Consider the following 18,827-nt stretch of genomic DNA (forward strand, 5'->3'; position numbering starts at 1 on the left):
TGCCTTACTCCTGCCAAATTACTTCCCCTTCTTCAAACCACATCTGTGGCTTGATGGGTAATTTCCTATGACAAATTAAATAGAGGGAAAAAAAAAGCTCAAACTGGAATTACAGAGAGCTTTGCCTTACAGCAAAAATGAACTACTATAGCATTACAGTCCCAAGGAGGACTCTTCAAGATAAATGAGAAATAGAATCCTTCCACCAAGAGGGATTCAAGTAGCAAGGAACACTACTGATCGTTGGCTCCTAGAAATATTCACTCCCTTTAACTTACCTGACACTTTTCTCCTTTCTCTTTTTGTCTTCCTCTCACATTTCTAGCCATCCCATCCCTGTCCTTTCTGAAGACCAGTCCTTCTCCCCATAGCCATTATTGAGTTCATCAGCTTTAGTTCTAAATTCTCTTTTCCTTCCATCATACATTTCCATCCACATACATTCAAACTAGACAATTTTACATGACTTCACTTGTCATAAACACAATGGTGACACTTTCATTTATATCTTTAGCCTAGGACTCTGAGCTCCAGATCTACATACATTTTCCATTATGGAAAAATACATATAACATAAAATTTACCATTTTCACCACTTTGAAGCATATAGTTCAGTGGCATTAAGCACATTTACATTGTTGTGCAACCATCAGCAACATCCATCTCCAGCACTTTAAAAAATCTTCCCAAACTGAAACTCCATACCCATGAAATAACGCCCTTCCAGCCCCTGACAACCACCATCCTACTTTCTGCCTCTACAAATTTGCCTGTTCTAGGTTCCTCCGATAAGTGGAATCATACAATATTTGCTCTTTAGTGTCTAGCTTATTTCACAAAGCACAATGTTTTTAAGGTTCTTCCATGTTGTTTCCATGTTGTAGCAAGAATCAGAATCTTATTCCTTTTTAAGGATGGATAATATTCAATTCTATATATACCACATTTTGTTTATCCATTTATCTGTTGATAGACATTTTTGTTGTTTCCACCTTTTTGGCTACTGCGAATAATGCTGCTGTGAGCATTAGTATACAATTATATGTTTGAGTCCCTGCTTTCAATTCCTTTGGTTATATATTCAGAAGTGAAATTTCTGGATCATATGGTAATTCTATGTTTAATTTTTTTCAGGAACTTCCATATCATATACTTTTGATATATTTACATGCCCCTTATATTTGAAAGTGACATAGACACTTCAAAATAAAATAAAATAAAATAAAATATTTTGTCTTTCCTCTAAAACATAGTCTTTCATTAGTGTTCTCTTGGAGAATGGCACTGCCAAGCAGGCAGATAAGCAAACCAGAAAATAAGAAGTCACCTTTGATATAACCCTCTTTCTCACCTTTCATATCATCATCTTGCCAGTTTTAGCTCTGAAATATTTTTGAATTTATTTATTTCTATCTCTATCATCATTTGTCTAGAAATAAATCTCATTATGGTTCATCTGATTATTTTAACAACCTCGTAACAGATTTATCTACATTCACTCTTACCTCCTTATTAGCACCGCTCCACAGTATGGTCAGAAAGTTCACATGTGATATGATTTTCTTCAGTTAAGAAAACACATCTGCAACAGCAGCAACAGTTAGAGTCAGTGTCTCATTAAGGTTATGGTAATCTACTGTTCTTCAACTCCAGTAAATATTCTGTTACCCACCTGCTGAAAATGTTCAATAGTTTAATAATGTTAGGATAAAGAGCACGATTCTTAATCTGGCCTGCAAGGTCCTGCATGATATGGCCTCCACTTTTTCCACTTTTCCTACTTTTCCTAAGCTTTATTTCTCACAAACCCCTGCCTCATTTTCTGATCTCCCATCATACTAAGCTTCCTTGGGTTTTCAATTAATTATTTCCTACTTCAAACAGGACCACAGTGAACAATATTCTCTCCAACTGGGAAACTATCCTCCATTCCTCATCACCACATGGAAGCTATCCTTTACTTCTAAGATCAGGTGAAACTCCTCTCACAGGCTCTCAAAACATTTCTCTTTTTCTTAGCTTAACATAGAGACATTTCTACATTTTATTTGTTTGGGGTTTTGATTAAAATATATTTTTCCTATTAGAAAATAATCATCAGGAGTGCATCAACCATGTGTACTTTTTCAAACCTTTATATGTCTAACAGGTAGAATAGTTCCTGGCGCAGAGTGAACATTCAGTGTTTGTGGGATGAAGGAATGAATCTGTTTATGTCTCTGTGTTCCTCACCAGAATTCAACTGCCTTTATCAGAGAAGAGCCAGCCATTGACTTATTCACCTTGGCATCTCCAGCATCTGGCATATTTAGGGCTGAACAGAACACCATAATTTCAATTTCAACAGGGTCTTTCGAATTAGCCATGAGCATACCCTTGTCAACAGTTAGGTTTCTGCTCCTCTCATAACAAGGAAAATCCTACAAACTACATCCCTTTTCCTTTGTAGAGTAGTTGGCTCTCTCTTCTTTTTCCTGGAGGAAGAAGACAGCATTTGTTTAAGCAAAAAATTAAGATAAGCAAAGAAAAGTCTGGAGAGAGCTGGTAAAGAGAGCCAGTCTAGGCAAACTTGTCCCGGGGGGATGCAAACTACTTCTAGTTGTCTCAATTTGTTGAAATAGAGAAAAATGCATGCACAAAATCGATAAATGAATACTGAATGCCAAGAGCTACAATAATTTTCTCCAGTTAAGAAAACACATCTGCAACAGCAGCAACAGTTAGAGTCATTGCCTCATTAATGTTATGGTAATCTACTGCTTTTCTTCAAGTCCCATAAACATTCTGTGCTGACCAAACTGTGCTGACAATGACCACTCCTACTTATTTGGACTCTTTCTAGGTGGTTCTAATCTCTGCTCTTCCTCCAGGGATGTCTTATTCACTATTTTGGCAGAAAACATGAGGTTAAAAGGCTTTTATTTGAAATTTCATGAGGTAACACAGTTCCATTGTTAAGATTCTAATATTGTATAAGTAGACATGCATTTATTCATACATACATATATACATACACAAATACTTACATATACTTCCATATCAGACCATGTAAATTCATGTTGAAACTTCCTTTGAAATTTCAGCACTTTAAATTGCTATTCAAGACTATAGTGACATATGTGTCTTCAAAAATTAGTATTAATCAATGCCTTTTACGATTGTACCTGACATATTTGGATTTCCCTGCCTCAGCACCTAGTGACTCAGGTGAATAAGTATAAGTTACTATGAGAAGCCTACAAAGAGATACAGAGTACTCAATTGTGGTGTTACAGGGGAGACTTCAGTGGAATTGAGAACTGATTGCTCTGGGCTTGGGAACTGACTCAAGATTAGAAATGGGGTGATAAACTGTGACTCTCTTTCATGTTGGCTTAAGGCAGGACTAAAGTTTTGTTTTCTTTTGCTCTACATTTAATTATGCAAATTAAACCAGAACTTAAGGTACTTTATGATTATTTAAGCATCGCCAGAGATCTTTGCAAGTCACAGCCTCCCATGGCAGCGGATTACTCTGCTTTCTGTGCTACCTGCTGTGATAACTATGTCCACTTTGTTTCTAGTGGTTTACTGTGCTCTACAACCTTATGATCCCATGAAGCTCAGAAGACAGTCAAATTGCATTTCATCCTACCAGCATCCCTGGCCTAAAGCCAATAAAGCACTCTTTAAATCTTTATGTGTTGTCATCACCTATGTCTTTCTCAAGGCCTTGGTGAAGCAAGACTCTTTAGGTTTGAGAGTGGCTATGTGAGTCACACAGCATTCTTATTCTTAAAGAATTTAACTACCTTCTATACTATGTCAATATGATTCAAAGTGCTTAACATAATGACATCCAAGTTTGCACTAGTCAACTAGAAAACCATTAAAGTTTCAGCCAGCTAACCAACTAGCACATTGGATACACACCTTCTACTAAATTAATACATGTAAAATAATCAGTCTGGTTTAGAAATACATTACACTTTCCCTTGTCTGACATTTTCACAATCTGTTTTCATGATTATTTGCCAAAATTTTTACAATGTTTTTTAGTAAACTCCTTCAAATAGTTTTGCTTGAATGCTTCTTTTAACTATTTTTGCTCTATACTTCAGTATCTCTCCCCACCAGGTCACGTTGAATTTGGATGTTGATTCCCAGTCAAGCAACCATTGTGACAAAAAGGGACATGTTATCTTCCTCAACTAAGAGATGGGAGACAGTTTATGGAGGCAAAGGTGATATAATGGAATTTTAGAGAGTGTTTTGGATATTCCAATTCTTCTGTGTCTTCTAAACCTAACTATTACATTTACTAAAATATTACTCTTTTTCAGGTCTGGATTCCAAATTTCACATTTTTAGAGTTTGACTTTAAATGATAAAAAAAATTACTTGGAACAAGGAAAAATCACATGGAATATTCATAAAAGCAATTCCATTTTTGTTCTCTTCAGTACCTATAAGTGAGTGTAGTTCACTTTCCATTGGATGTTAAAAAGGGCAGGTCCCTTGATTTCTCAGCTTACTCTTAAAAAGCAGAAAGTCCTATGTTCACACTAAGTCACAAATAAAGCCTCAATTCTGAATTGAGACTACCCGATCCAAAATACTGTTCAATCCTTTCATCTCAATTTGTAGATAAATCTTCTTTGACCTTTCTACAACCGCGGCCTGCTGCAAGTGGAAACCTGTAATTTGAAAAAGGGAATATGGGTGGCAACATTTTCTTTCCCTGCCTAACATTTCTACTCCACCTTCGGATTCCTGAATCCCTGCCAATGTCAAAGCACTGGGAGAGACGAACAGTAAGGGAAACAGGAAAGTTCTCTCCTGACTGACATTATTGTACAATGGCTTCATGCTGTCTGAACATGAACATGAGAAAGTCAGTGTGCACATCTTTATAGGTTTTTCAGAGGTACTAACTACTGCTGGGCTCTCTCTCTCTCATTGGCAGAGGTGATGCATTCTATTTCTCCAGCTTCTATCAACCTTTAGGCCCTAGTTTTCTAGTATTTTGCTTTTTCTAATTTTGTCTAGGCAGAAAAATCCCACAAAATTAATATTATTGACCAATATGAATTTTATTTTTACTAGAAATAGGCAGAGGGGGCACAATGAGTAAAATAAATACCGTCGATCAGTATTTATTTTTGAAATGTAACAAGTTACACTCATATACACTTTCACACTTTCTTTAATCTCTTAATAATGACAGGTCTGTGTTCCAGTTTTACAGAAAATTAAACTGTTAAACTGAGGCATAAGAAAGTTAGCTTGCCAAATGTCACTCAACATAATAAGTGGGAAAGTATGTCTGACATAAATATCCATGCTTTTAACTACTATGCTATTCTAATTCACTAAACCAACAATTAATTTGATTCTAATAATCATCCATATTTGTAAAAGTTTGGAAATTTGTGGGCTATGGTGGGTGATTAAAGGGTGATTAACCCCATGAATATATACATGTACTATATTCTCATAAAATAAAAAGTAAAGAAATGAAAGTGACTAAACGCCCCAGGGGCAAGCTGCCTGGTCTGGTATTTCAAATCTTCTACTTTCTAGCTGTGCAAACTTGGACAATATACTTAAACTCTGTGCCTTAGCTACCTTATCCATAAAACATTGATACACATACACTATTGTATTTTATGAAGGGTTGTTATGAAAAATAAATGAATTAATACATGTGAAGTACTCAGAAAAGTGCTTGACATATACATGTAGTATATGTGGTTGTGTGTATGTATGTGTATATATACATATATATTTATATGTATATATGTATGCATATTTATATATAATACATACATATATACATATACACACAACCACATATATACACATATATATGTATATTATATATGCATATATATGTGCATGTGTACATATATGTGCACATATATATATGTATATATGTTAGCTCAGAAATTTTTCTACGTATAGAAAGATTCAGTAAAGGTTACAAATTATTATTATCCTTACTAATATTATACCTAACCCCAAATCTTTTTTTTTTTGAGATGGAGTCTCATTCTGTCACCCAGGTTGGAGTGCAGTGGCACTATCTCGGCTCACTGTAACCTCCACCTCCCGGGTTCAAGCGATTCTCGTGCCTCAGCCTCCTGAGTAGCTGGGACTACAGGCACCCAACACCACGCTGGCTAATTTTTGTATTTTTAGTAGAGATGGGGTTTCGCCATGTTGGCCAGGCTGGTCTTGAACTCCTGACCTCAAGTGATCTGCCCGCCTCAGCCTCCCAAAGTGCTGGGATTATAGGCATTAGCCACTGTGCCTGGCCCTCAAATTTTATCTAAAATTCAGGTTGATATTTTCAGAAAATGAAGTATAATAATATAAATTTAACATAAATATTTAAAAATACTTCCTAGCCAGCTTGCTTTAGGAGTAGTGTGTGCATATTACTGTGTGTGAGTGTGTATTTGTGTGTGTGTATGTGTGTGGTGGGGCTGGGATGATAAAGTTACCCAAAACTTCTTCAGGGCTTGTGGGGACTCTGATAGGCCTCAACTGTGCATTTAAGTGAAGATGTCCTAAGGAGAAATTTCATCTTTCTTCAATCTAAAATAGTATAGCAGCAGTTGCTAGCTTCGTAACTAATTCAAATAATATGCAGACATTTTTTTCTTATCACTCCAACTGGAAATTCAAATTTGACACGTGAAAAGGCAATGTGAGAGATTTTGAGCAAATAACTGTGAATTACACTTTATCTGAAATTGAGGGATTTTATTTATCAAATATAAAGGTTTGCCCTGTAGTTGTCTTGGCCACAAGTCTTCAGACTGCATTAGTCAGAAATAACTTTTTGCCAACCTCGTTTATTCCTGCTATAGGTGAAGGCCATTTTCTCAAAGTGATTAACTGGCAGTAGAACTCAATCCATTTATCCTTCTTAGGCTTTCCTATTGTAATGCATTGCAATACTCGCCTCTCTCTGTGAAGCTACAAAGAGGCAATGGCTGTGAAACCTTGAAGGTGGAGTTTCTTAAAATGAAAGTCTAAGACCTAATGAAATTGTTCCAACATTATGTTGGGAAGGTGTAGGAAAACGTAGTGTTCTTCATCTTCTTGAGTGGTATGCTTGGCAAATGTTGTATTTTAACTGATGGCAAGCCAGGGAAAATGATGCGAATGTCACTGAATAATTAATTAGTATAGCCAAAGGAATGTTTAAAAGCGATTACCCAAATAGCCCAGGCCCTGTGCTTGGCATTACCTCAGTCCCTTGACTACCTTTAGATCTGTACAAACTGGAGCGCTCATTGAACATTTCCATCCTAATAATATTGACAGATCATTTTACAGTAAATATCTTTGCTTAGAAGCAAGCACTGTTTGATATAGAATCTTTATATATGTGAAAGTTGCTTTGATATATTTCAGCATGCTTCTCTCTAGTTTGTCAGTTTCTAACATTGTATACAGAATTTTGTTTTCTCTTAGGATGGTATTTTCATTCTGAAGATTTTCGTCCTATATTAAGATAGGCTGTTCATGAACTTAGTTAAATCCACTTTTAGTATAGCCTGTAAATTTCAATACTTCATACTGGGTTCACTGTTTTAAAAATTGACATGCTTTGAGATTTCAGTGAACTCATGACTTATTTTGAAAATGATGCTCCCTAAATATATTAATACCACTGAGCAATTCTGTATTTCAGTTAGAATTATTTTAGTTGAAAGTGACAGAAAACACAGACAAAATTTTATTTAGCAAATGGGAATGCATAGTCCAAGAAGCTCTGAAGACCAGGTATGGCTTTTTAAGATCTCAAAAGTATCTCTGGGTCTTGGATTTCTTCTGTCTCTTGGTTCTCCTTCCTCTGGATTGATATCATTGAAAGTAGGTTTTTATCTGACTGAGGATGGAAAACTATTATCAAAAGAAAGTGGAATCAATGCCGGACAGATAAAAATGTTCACTATAATATTTAGAAATTGATTCTTCTTGTGTATTCAAGATCGCTTCCCCTTTAAGGATGCGAATTTGGAATATGGCAGAGAAGAGAGTCCTAAGCTTTAAAGCACATTAGAAATTGCTCATAAAGCATTCTTACTAATGTCACAGGAAGTATTACTTAATAGTACTTAAGCATTTAGTAAATTAAATGAGAAATATACAGCAGTATTTGAGGCAGAATAAAGATGAATTTGGTGAAAAAATAAAAGTTATCAGAAAAACCAGAAAGTTTATTTTTTAACAGTTACCAGAATGTATGTAGCAAGGTACTCAGTAGCAGCCAATTACTGGTAGAATTTACCCTGTTATTGTGGTAGGCACAAATTAGTATGACCACCTAGATTATAGATTGTTAAGTGGCCATGTCTGTGATTATGGTAACATAGCAAAATCCTCTGTGTTTTGGACAAAGAACATAACCCATATTGGGTAATCTCAGAACCTCATACCACCCCCTCCTCAGTGTGTTTGACCTAAAGAATGGACACAGGACCCGTTTTAGTCCATTTGTGTTGCTATAAAGGAATGCCTAATGTTGAGTAATTAATAAAGAAAAGAGATTTACTTGGCTCACAGTTCTGCAGACTATACAAGAAGCATGGCACCAGCATCTGTTTTTGATGAAGGCCTAAGACTGCTTCCACTTACGGCAGAAAGGGAAGGGAAATGATGTCAGAGTGATGAGAGAGGAAGGAGAAGAGAGAGGGGAGGAGGTCAGGCTCTTTTCAATAACCAGTTCTTGCGGGAATTGAGTGAGAACTCACTCACTCCTAGGAGGACAACACAAACCCATTCATGAGGGATCCCTTCTCACAACCCAAACACCTCCCTCCTGGTCCCCGACTCCAATGCTGGGGGATCAGATTTCAACATAAGACTTGTTGGGGCCAAACAAACTATGTCTAAACCATAACAAGACCCAAGCTGGGTTAAGTAGATTATTTCCTTGATATTCTTTAAATGGTGTTGAAAGAGCTAAACCAATCCTATCAGCACCCGTCACAACACTAAAAGGATGTAAGCTCAAAAGAGCCTGCAGCAACAACCCACTTCATGGGAAGATATTGTTTTGAGAGCATAATTTGGCACTTGAAGACAAGCAGAGATGGGAGATAGAGGGGAATGCCCTACAGCATTTTGCTTACTAATTTTGGTGCTCTTTCAGGCCAACTCCAACTCACCCTCCCCAGATAGTCTAGCCAATAAGCAGGACTTTAGCATAATTGAGTTCAGCTGTATGTTTGTTACTTGAAATAGGGGCCCTGACTGAACCAATCTCTTAGAAATAAAAGAAAACATCAGGGAATATTTTAAGAAGCACTAAACAAACAAACAAACAAAAATAAAACCAAACAAAACTCAGGAAGTATGGTAGTCACAAACTAAAAAAAATAACACTATAAAACAAAGATTATGTAATTGAGATTAGAGAAATTTGTTTCTTGCTTTCTTTTTAGAAATACCGGGTAGGTTATTTAGATTAACCAAAACTGGGTAAGTAAATAATCACTCTCTGAGGAAAAAATATAATGGTAGCGCTCTGTGAATGAAGCTTGTCTTAGAAAGAGATTCTAACAGTCAGTGATAGTTTTGGGGATTGGAAAGGCCAAGACCAGGGATACTTTTCAACAGAAAGCTCCATAATATTTAAAAGTAATAAATATTTTGTATTATTAATTTGGTAAGCATGCATCATTTTCCCTTTATTGTTTGACAATACCCACTTTTTGTGATGGAGTGAGGCAACATGAATATTATTATTTTAAAAGGCATTTCTCATATTATCTTGTTTTGTAAAATTAGGAGATATAGACTATTCTATGTTATGCTCACATCCTATTGGGCCCTCTTTACTGACTGTGTGCACATGGCTTTCCAGTGAGCTCTTCACTCCTATCAGCCAGTACCTCTGTCTGTCTGAAAAATCCCCTCTGGCTGTAGAATTTATTTATTTATTTTTTTGAGACGGAGTCTCACTCTGTGTCACCAGGCTGGAGTGCAGTGGCACGATCCCGGCTCACTGCAACCTCCACCTCCCACCATGCCTGGCTAATTTTTGTATTTTTAGTAGAGATGGGGTTTCACCATGTTGGTTAGGCTGGTCTCAAACTCCTGACCTCAGGTGATCCGCCCGCCTCGGCCTCCCAAAGTGCTGGGATTACAGGTGTGAGCTACAGCGCCTGGCCAGAATTGCTTTTTCTGAGTAGAGGAAACCAGAAGTGCCCAGTAATTTATGATCTCCCAGGCGTAGTTCTTAACTAACTGACGGCTTGTCAGCTGTTTGCAGGGGTGTAAATATTCCAGCCCCTTTGCCCTCTGGTTGAGACAACTCTAGGTGTGGGCCACAGTGTGTCCAGAAAATGGTAACTTTAAGACTAACTCAATGTTACCCTCTGTAGGACTTTGCTTGACATGTTTCTTTCTGGCATTTTGTTTTCCTCTTTCCTATTTCTTTCCCATTCACCTACCGTTTTTTCTCATTGTTCGCTTGCTTGTTTGATTTCCCTTACAAAGACTACCTGATAAGCCACTTTCATACAAATCCTCATCTTCAGGTCTGTTTTTGAAAAACCACACTGAGTACAGGATGCATCTTATATGCTGACAAACATGTTAGCTGGCAGGATGCATGTAGAATTCAGTCTTATTTCATTTTTTTCTCATTTCTATAGGCTATCTGTCCCTGGTAGAGATACTTTTTCCCCATGCCCAACAATCTTGTGATTTGCATATTGGTAAAAATGCAGTGATGGGTTACATGGAAAGGGGCCTTTCCTTGCTTGGGAAGAAGCCTTACTGACTGGAACTACATCTTTATCTTGAAAGCCTTCAGAACCAGGGCCATCACATTAAGAAGGAGCACTCTAGACTGATAACGTATGCCTTGCAAATCTATTCTTTATTATTGAAAGGACATCATGGTTTCTATCAATTCAGTTTGTAAACCTGAGATCTAATTCATGCTATAGAAGTCTGTATATTTTCTATGTAAAATAACAAAATAGCAATATTTGGAGTGAAATGTGATAAATTAATCAATACAGTAATGATTATTCAAGAAAAGAATTACTGGGAATTATCTTTCATAACATAAAATGCTCACGGAAGAGTAAAGATGATTTGCTTTCTATTTTTAAGTATCATGAGAAACAGATATTCTCTTTTTCAATCTTCCTTATTATTTAGTATTTTTAAGCAAAGCCATAACTCCAAATAACTGCTTACTAACAACATATTTGAGTCAGCCAGAATTTGATTTGCTCAAGCTGACCTTGACTTTTGTGGCTTCTAGTTTGTCTTTGTTCTCTCACAGTTAAACATAAGCTATCTAGTACTGTGTCCTTCTCTGCCTGAATCTCCTTGATATTATAAAACAGACTTCTAAAACCACTGTTTGACTTATTTTTCCCAAAATAAATCTTACTTTTAGCTTTATTTTTGCTTAGTACATTTCTTTATTTATTTGCGGGTTATTAAAAAGATGGTTTGCATATTTACTCATTGAACTTCCTGTGCAACCTAACCTAGTTGTAGCTTAACAAGAAAAGATGTGTTTCTACTTATTCTTAATAATCAAAGGATTAAAAACAAAATAAAGAATAAACCAATCACTTACAGAATGAAAATCAGTAGGTCTATTTCTGTATCTGTCAGGTGAAATCTGCAACATTTTTTATGGGTTACCTTGTATCATTCCTTTAACACTGCCCTCCCCACCCCTTCCTTTACTCTCCCTCCCCACACACATATAATGAACTTTTTAATTGTAAAGGCTCACTATTCCAAGTGTGGTTCTTGAACCAGTAGTATCTGAAAGTATCATTAGGAAGCTGGTTCAAAGTTCAAAATCTTTGGTTCTTACCTAGACATACTAAATCAGAATCTTCATTTCAACAAGTTTCTTCCATTGATTGATATGTACATTAAAGTTTGAAAAGCACTGGTCTAAAGGACAGGGTCTAGTCTTCACTGTGGAAACCAGTGAGCCCCTTTAATCTCTTGTGTGGATAATATGTTACAATGAAAGGAAATAGCACTGGACTTGTATTAATTTTAAAATGGCATTAAAGCATAAATATGCCATAGAGATAAAAGATGGTACATGATGAAAACAATTCTGTTACAAATTGTCCAGGGTTTTTGCCTTACATCACAGAAGCATAGAAAACAAAATTATCTTTTAAACCAGATTTCAAAAAAATTATAATCTTTCAATTGCTTATATAGCACATTCTACAAAATAATATTGAAAAACAAATATGCTGTGTTAAAGGCAGGTTTTTCTGAGTTAGAAAGATCTAAGTTATTCAGCCTGTCTTGACACTTTTACACCATAGAATATTTTCCATCCAGGCTAAAATGTGATATCTGTTACTTGGATAGATCTGACCTAAAATCATGTAAGCTGTTTACTTGTAAGGTTAAATAGCTATTTCTTATACTATAATATAAAGTAGTAAGTGTATCTTATAGCAACCACATGTATTCAAATATAATATTGGCCTTTCCAGAAGAAACATTTGTGAAATAAACCTCCCAATTTTCTCTGAGGTTCCTTATTAAATAAGAACTGTATTTGCTTTATTGTCTAAAATGTTAGAGGCTTTGCAGAGGTTGCATACAATTTAAGAAAAGACTGGTTTCTTATTTTTACTGCAAACTTGAATAAGTAAGTAGTATTGTAAACATACACAATTTTAATATTTGTTTTAAGAGGAAATTAAAGTCAGAACACAATAAAACATAATTATTGATGAAAGAAGCTATCACTAGTTTTTATTACTATTTAATTATTTGGAAAACATGACGCATGAGCTTTTATTTCTTAATAGTACATATACAGGTATATGTCAGATATATTGCAGGTTAGGTTCCAGATGACTACAATAAAGCGAATATCGAAATAAAGCAAGTCACATAGACTTTTTGGCTTTCCAGTGCATATAAAAGTTATGTTTACACTACACTATAGGCTATTAAGTGTGTAGTAGCATTATGTCTAAAAAATGTACATACCTTAATTAAAAATAATGTATTGCTAAATCAATGCTAATGATCATCTGAGTCCTCAGCGAGTCATGATCTTTTTGCTGGTGGAGGGTCTTGCCTTAATACCGATGACTACTGACTAATTAGGGTGGTGGTTCCTGAAGGCTGGGGTGGCTATGGTAATTTCTTAAAATAAGACAACAAAGAAGTTTGTCATGTTGATTGACTCTTCATTTTACAAAAGATTTCTCTGTAGCATGTGATGCTGTTTGATAGCATTTTATCCACTGTAGAACCTCTTTCAAAACTGGAGCCAATACTCTCAAGCCCTGGCATTACTTTAACAGCTAAATTTATGTAATATTCTAAAGTCTTTGCTATCATTTCAACAATGTTTAGCCATCTTCCAGGAATAGATTCCATCTCAAGAAATCACTTTCTTTGCTCATCCATAATAAGTAATTCTTCATCCATTAAAGTTTTATGATGAAATTGCAGCAATTCAGTCACATCTTCAGGCTCCACTTCTAATTCATGTTCTTTCTATTTTCACCACATCTGTAGTGACTTCCTCCAATGAAATCTTAAACCCCACAAAGTCATCTATCAAGGTTAGAATTAATTTATTTTAAATTTTTTGATAATGTTGATATTTTTAAATCCTCCTATGACTTACAAATACTTTTAATGACATCTAGAATGGCGAATCCTTTCCAGAATGATTTCAATTTGCTTTGCCCAGATTTATCAGAGGAATAACTATCTATGGAAGCCATAGCATTATAAAATATATTTCTTAAGTAATAAGAATTGAAAGTCAAAATTACCACTTGATCTATAGGCTGCAGAATGGGTGTTGTTAGCAGGTATGAGAACAATATTAATCTTTTTGTATATTTCCATCAGAGCTCTTGGGTAACCAAGTGCATTGTCAGTGAGCAGTAATGTTTTGAGAGAAATCTTGTTTTCTGAGTAGTAGTCTCAACGGTGGGCTTAAAATATTTAGTAAACCATTCTGTAAATAGATGTTCTATCATGCAGGCTTTTTTTTTTTTCTATTTATAGGGCACAGGCAGAGTAAATTTAGCAAAATTCTTATAGGCTCTAAGATGTTAGGAATGGTAAATAAATTCTGGCTCTAACTTAAAGTCATCAACTGCCTTAGCCCCTAACAAGAGAACCAATATGTTCTTTGAAGCTTTGAAGCCAAGAATTGACTTATTCTCTCTGGCTATCGATGTCCTAGATGGCCTCTTCTTCCAGTAGAAGGCTGTTTAATTTACATTAAAAAATTTTTGTTGAGTGTAGCCACCTTCATCAATTATTTTAGCTGGATCTTCTGGATAACTTGCTGCAGCTTCTCCATCAACACTTGCTACTTCACGTTGCACCTTTTATGTTATGGAGATGGCTTCTTTCCTTGAACCTCATGAACTAACCTCTGTTAGCTTCCAACTTTTCTTCTTCAAGTTCATCACCTCTCAACCTTCACAGAATTGAAGAGTGTTAAAGCCTTGGTCTGTATTAGGCTTCAGCCTAAGAGAATGTTGCGGCTGGTTTGATCTTTCCAGACCACTCAAACTTTCTCCATATCAGCACTGAGGTTTTTCCCCTTTCTTATTGATATGTTCACTAGAGTAGCAGTTTTCATTTCCTTCAATACCTTTTCCCCTGCATTTACAACTTGTCTGACCGTTTGGCAAAAGAGGCCTAGGTTTTGGCCTATCTCAGCTTTTGAAATGCCTTCCTCACTAAGTTTGGTCATTTCTAGCTTATGACTTAAAATGAGAGACGTGATTCTTCCTTTCACTTGAACACTTAGAGGCCATTGTAGGGTTATTAATTAGCCTAATTTCACCCAGGCACGGTGGCTCACGCCTGTAATCCCAGCACTTCGGGAGGCCGAGGCAAGTGGATCACCTGAGGTCGGGGGTTTGAGACCAGTCTGACCAATATGGTGAAACCCCATCTCTACTAAAAAAAAAAAAAAATATATATATATATACACACACACACAAAAATTAGCCAGGTGTGGTGGCACACACCTGTAGTGCCAGCTACTCGGGAGGCTGAGACAGGAGAATTGCTTGAATCTGGGAGGCGGAGGTTGCAGTGAGCCAAGATCACATCACTGCACTCCAGCCTGGGTGACAGAGCAAGACTTCATCTCAAAAAATATAATATAATATAATATAATATAATATAATATAATATAATACAATATAATATAATATACCTAATTTCAACATCGTTGTGTCTCAGGGAGTAGGAAGGCCCAAGGAGGGAGAGAGATAGGGGGAATAGCTGGTTGGTGGAGCAGTCAGAATACACACAACATTTATTTATTAAGTTTGCTGTCTTATATTATTGTGTGTGGCACTCCAAAACAATTACAATAGTAACATCTCATATCACTGATAGCAGATCACCACAATAGATACAATAAAAATGAAAAAGTTTAAAATATTGTGAGAATTGCCAAAATGTGACACAGAGACACAAAGTGAGTCCATGCTGTTGGAAAACGGCACCTACTTACTTGTTTAATGCAGAATTGCCATCATTCTTCAATTTGTAAAAAATATAAAATGAAACAAAAACTCTCACAATATCTTCCAAGTGCAATAAAGCAAAGCACTATAAAATGAGTTATGTCTATATACAGAGAATCCTTCCCTTTTATGAGTTTTGGTTGTTGTTATATTTTCTTTAATTGCATTACTTTCACTGTATGGGATACCATTGTGAACTGCTGGTAGATTGCCACTGTCTGCTATGGTTTATTTTATTCTATGTCTTGAAGCTCAGGTGACCAAAATTATTTTCATGTGCCATTCGCTAATATTACTTTAACAAATATTGAAATACCTATTACATGAAGAATGTAAGTTTGATAATAGGAATGCAATGGGAAATAAAATATCTCTACCCACAACTCATATTCCAATTAGAGATGAAGGTCAAGTAAAAATATAATTATTTTTATATATCAGAAACCTTGAATCATCATAGGCAAATATGAAAGGTACACTGAACTTCTGTGCATCAGATCAATTTTTTATTGCCTTACTCTCTGCAACACAAGGTTAGGAATAATCTCCTAACACTCTTATATGGGTCACCTGGATTATAAATTTACATGGCTATTTTGTAAGATATTTAGCCACTTCACAAGTGTTTTGAAGTAAGTGTTAAATCATTTATTTTGAAACAATAGTTCCACACCTAGGAATTTCTATAGATAACAATTAGACGTGTGCACAAAGAGATACGTAAAAGAATATTCACTCCAGTATTGTTTGTGATAAAGAGAAAATGCCACAGCTACATAATGCTATGCTACCATTAGGATGATGTTGTAGAACATATTTAATGGCATTGAAAGGTATAAATAATATATTAAGTGATAAATTTACAAAGGAAAGTGGATAACATTATCTCTCTTTTGAAAGAAAATATATGTGTATGGATGTGTCTAGAAAATTTCAAACAACATATGTATCAAAATACCTCTAGATGGTAATATTGAGAAAAAAATGGGAAAAATTCCCTATTTTCTTATATATATAGTGCATATATATTCTTCCTAAGAATAAATAGACTAATTTTTATGATTTGATACTTCATAGAGGACATTTTGTTTCATATTTATCCCTATGGATGAATTCTAAAATTATTTATAGATCATCTCCTGCACAGAGGCAAATCTTTACAGACATAATATCTATATTTCTCTATCTCTTGCTCTTCTTTCTTCACTTGCTACACCTCTCCCCTGATCCTATCATCCCAAGAATGATTATAATATTTATCCCTAAGTGTCCTAAATATTTCATTAAAGTATTTTGAAATTGCCAAAATTTGAAAATATTTATTGATTCTATTTCCAGTATATTTAAAACATTCCCATATCTGGTCTCATTGCATTTTATTTTCCCAAATTGTCTTAGCTAAAAAAACACTAAGTTTATTTCAGTGTAAGAAAAACTGAGTGTCATATAAGTTTCCAGACATCCCAGGAAGTGGTTATTTACTCAAAATCTTCACAGTATTTTTGTGACGCTCTTGCCACAGCATGAGTGAAATATTTCTCACTGATATTTTCCTCTATCATGTGAGAAAGGCATATTACTATTTCTCGGTATGCAGGACATATTTTTTCAATGTCAATTTGGGTGGTTAATGAAACTTGTTCATTCCATTTTCCTAAAAGCTAAGCACTTATAAATACTTTTCATGATTCTCATTATGATTTACTGTATCTAAATATTCTTTTTAATTCCAGTAATAATATAGACTTAGATAACATTAAGTTAACAAGCACATATTAATCCCCTACTACAAGATAGCATAATATCAGGAACATTGGGAAAACAAATAAATATGAAAAAAAGAAAACACTAGATCAGAGCTCTGAGAGGTCATCAAGGTGGCTGACTAGAAGCAACCAATACTCATCTCTACAAAGAAGTACTAAAACAACAGATCGATAACCACAAGTCAAATGGAAGGTCTAGCGAACACTGGAATTCACCAAGAAAGTGACAAAGACCCTCTGAGGCACAGAAATGCAAGATGGCAGCATAGAGAAGGGAAGCAGCCAACCAGGATTAGCTCAAAGTCAACAAATTCCTCATTTTGGGGAAAACTTAACTGTAGATCTCCAGCAATCCACATTTCTACCACAGATGCCTGCAATCTTAACTAGAGGGGAGCCCCTCAGTAGTCACAAGCCCTAAGCTTATTATAGAGAGCTCCCTAGAGTCCATATGACTGCATTATCCCAGACAGGGAATTCACACTGGGTCCGACTCACACCCCAGAACCCAGGCTGCAGCAGCACAGTGCCATTTTGAGAGCAAAGCCACCACCAGGTGACATCATACTCTGGGCCAAATAGCCCCTGCATTTCCACATGCCTAGGTCCACACTGACATCTTCCTACATCCACCCTGAGGGCTACAGTATAACAAAACCAGCTGGAATCAATAATGCTGCTGTGTCCCCAACATCTGAGCCCATGCTGTTTATTACACGACAGAAAGGAGGATGTTTGGCACATCAGGGAGGCTGCCCTCAGGATATAGGGAACTAAAGCACATGCTCCCCAGAACCTGAGACTTGCCTGCCTGGGGCAGCAGCCACTGACATTGACCCAGCCCAGTCCAGCAGCAGAACCACCCTACATCTGTGCACTGCCCAGAAGACCAAGGACTGGTCCACCCAAGGCCCAATCCCTCCATTACCGGTGCCCACGTGCACTAACCAGTGGCCTGAGGACTGCACACGTGACATGCCCATCCCCAGAAAAATCACTCCACAGCCTCCACAGGAAAACCACACTCTGAGCCACTGAGGGATTCACAGTAAACAATGTTAATTTACAACTGAAGAAATCATACAGAGACTACACTACTTCAGGCACTAGAACCCAGAGCCAAAGCATCCTACCCAACTAACACTACAGACAAATCTACAAAAAAAAAACAAAAACAACCAAACAAACAAAAAACCACCTCCTCCTCTATAAGCTACTTAATAAAACTAGAAGAAGCAACTGTTAAACTAGATACACACATATCAACATAGGGATAGGCTGGGCATTGTGGCTCATGCCTGTAATCTCACCACTTTGGGAGGCCGAGATAGGTGGATCACCTGAGGTCAGGAGTTCGTGATCAGCCTGGTCAACATGGTGAAACCCCATCTCTACTAAAAATACAAAAATTTAGCTAGGCGTGATGGCGGGTGCCTGTAATCCCAGCTACTTGGGAGGCTGAGGCAGGAGAATCACTTGAACCCAGGAGGCGGAGGTTGCAGTGAGCTGAGATCGCGCCATTGCACTTCAGCCTGGG

The 18,827-nt window shown here is 36.4% G+C and overlaps 1 non-coding gene across 1 annotated transcript in view; it reads right to left on the minus strand.

Moving 5' to 3' along the window:
• Positions 1-1,034: 1,034 nt before the first annotated feature.
• LOC101015944 overlaps positions 1,035-18,827 on the minus strand; it is a 92,343-nt gene continuing 74,550 nt past the window's right edge. The window contains exon 3 of the transcript XR_002519585.2: positions 1,035-1,582. This is a non-coding gene — a transcript (uncharacterized LOC101015944). The remainder of the gene's footprint in view (positions 1,583-18,827) is intronic.

The sequence above is a fragment of the Papio anubis genome, chromosome X (genome assembly GCF_008728515.1).
Source record: "Papio anubis isolate 15944 chromosome X, Panubis1.0, whole genome shotgun sequence".
NCBI classification, from domain to species: Eukaryota; Metazoa; Chordata; class Mammalia; order Primates; family Cercopithecidae; genus Papio; species Papio anubis.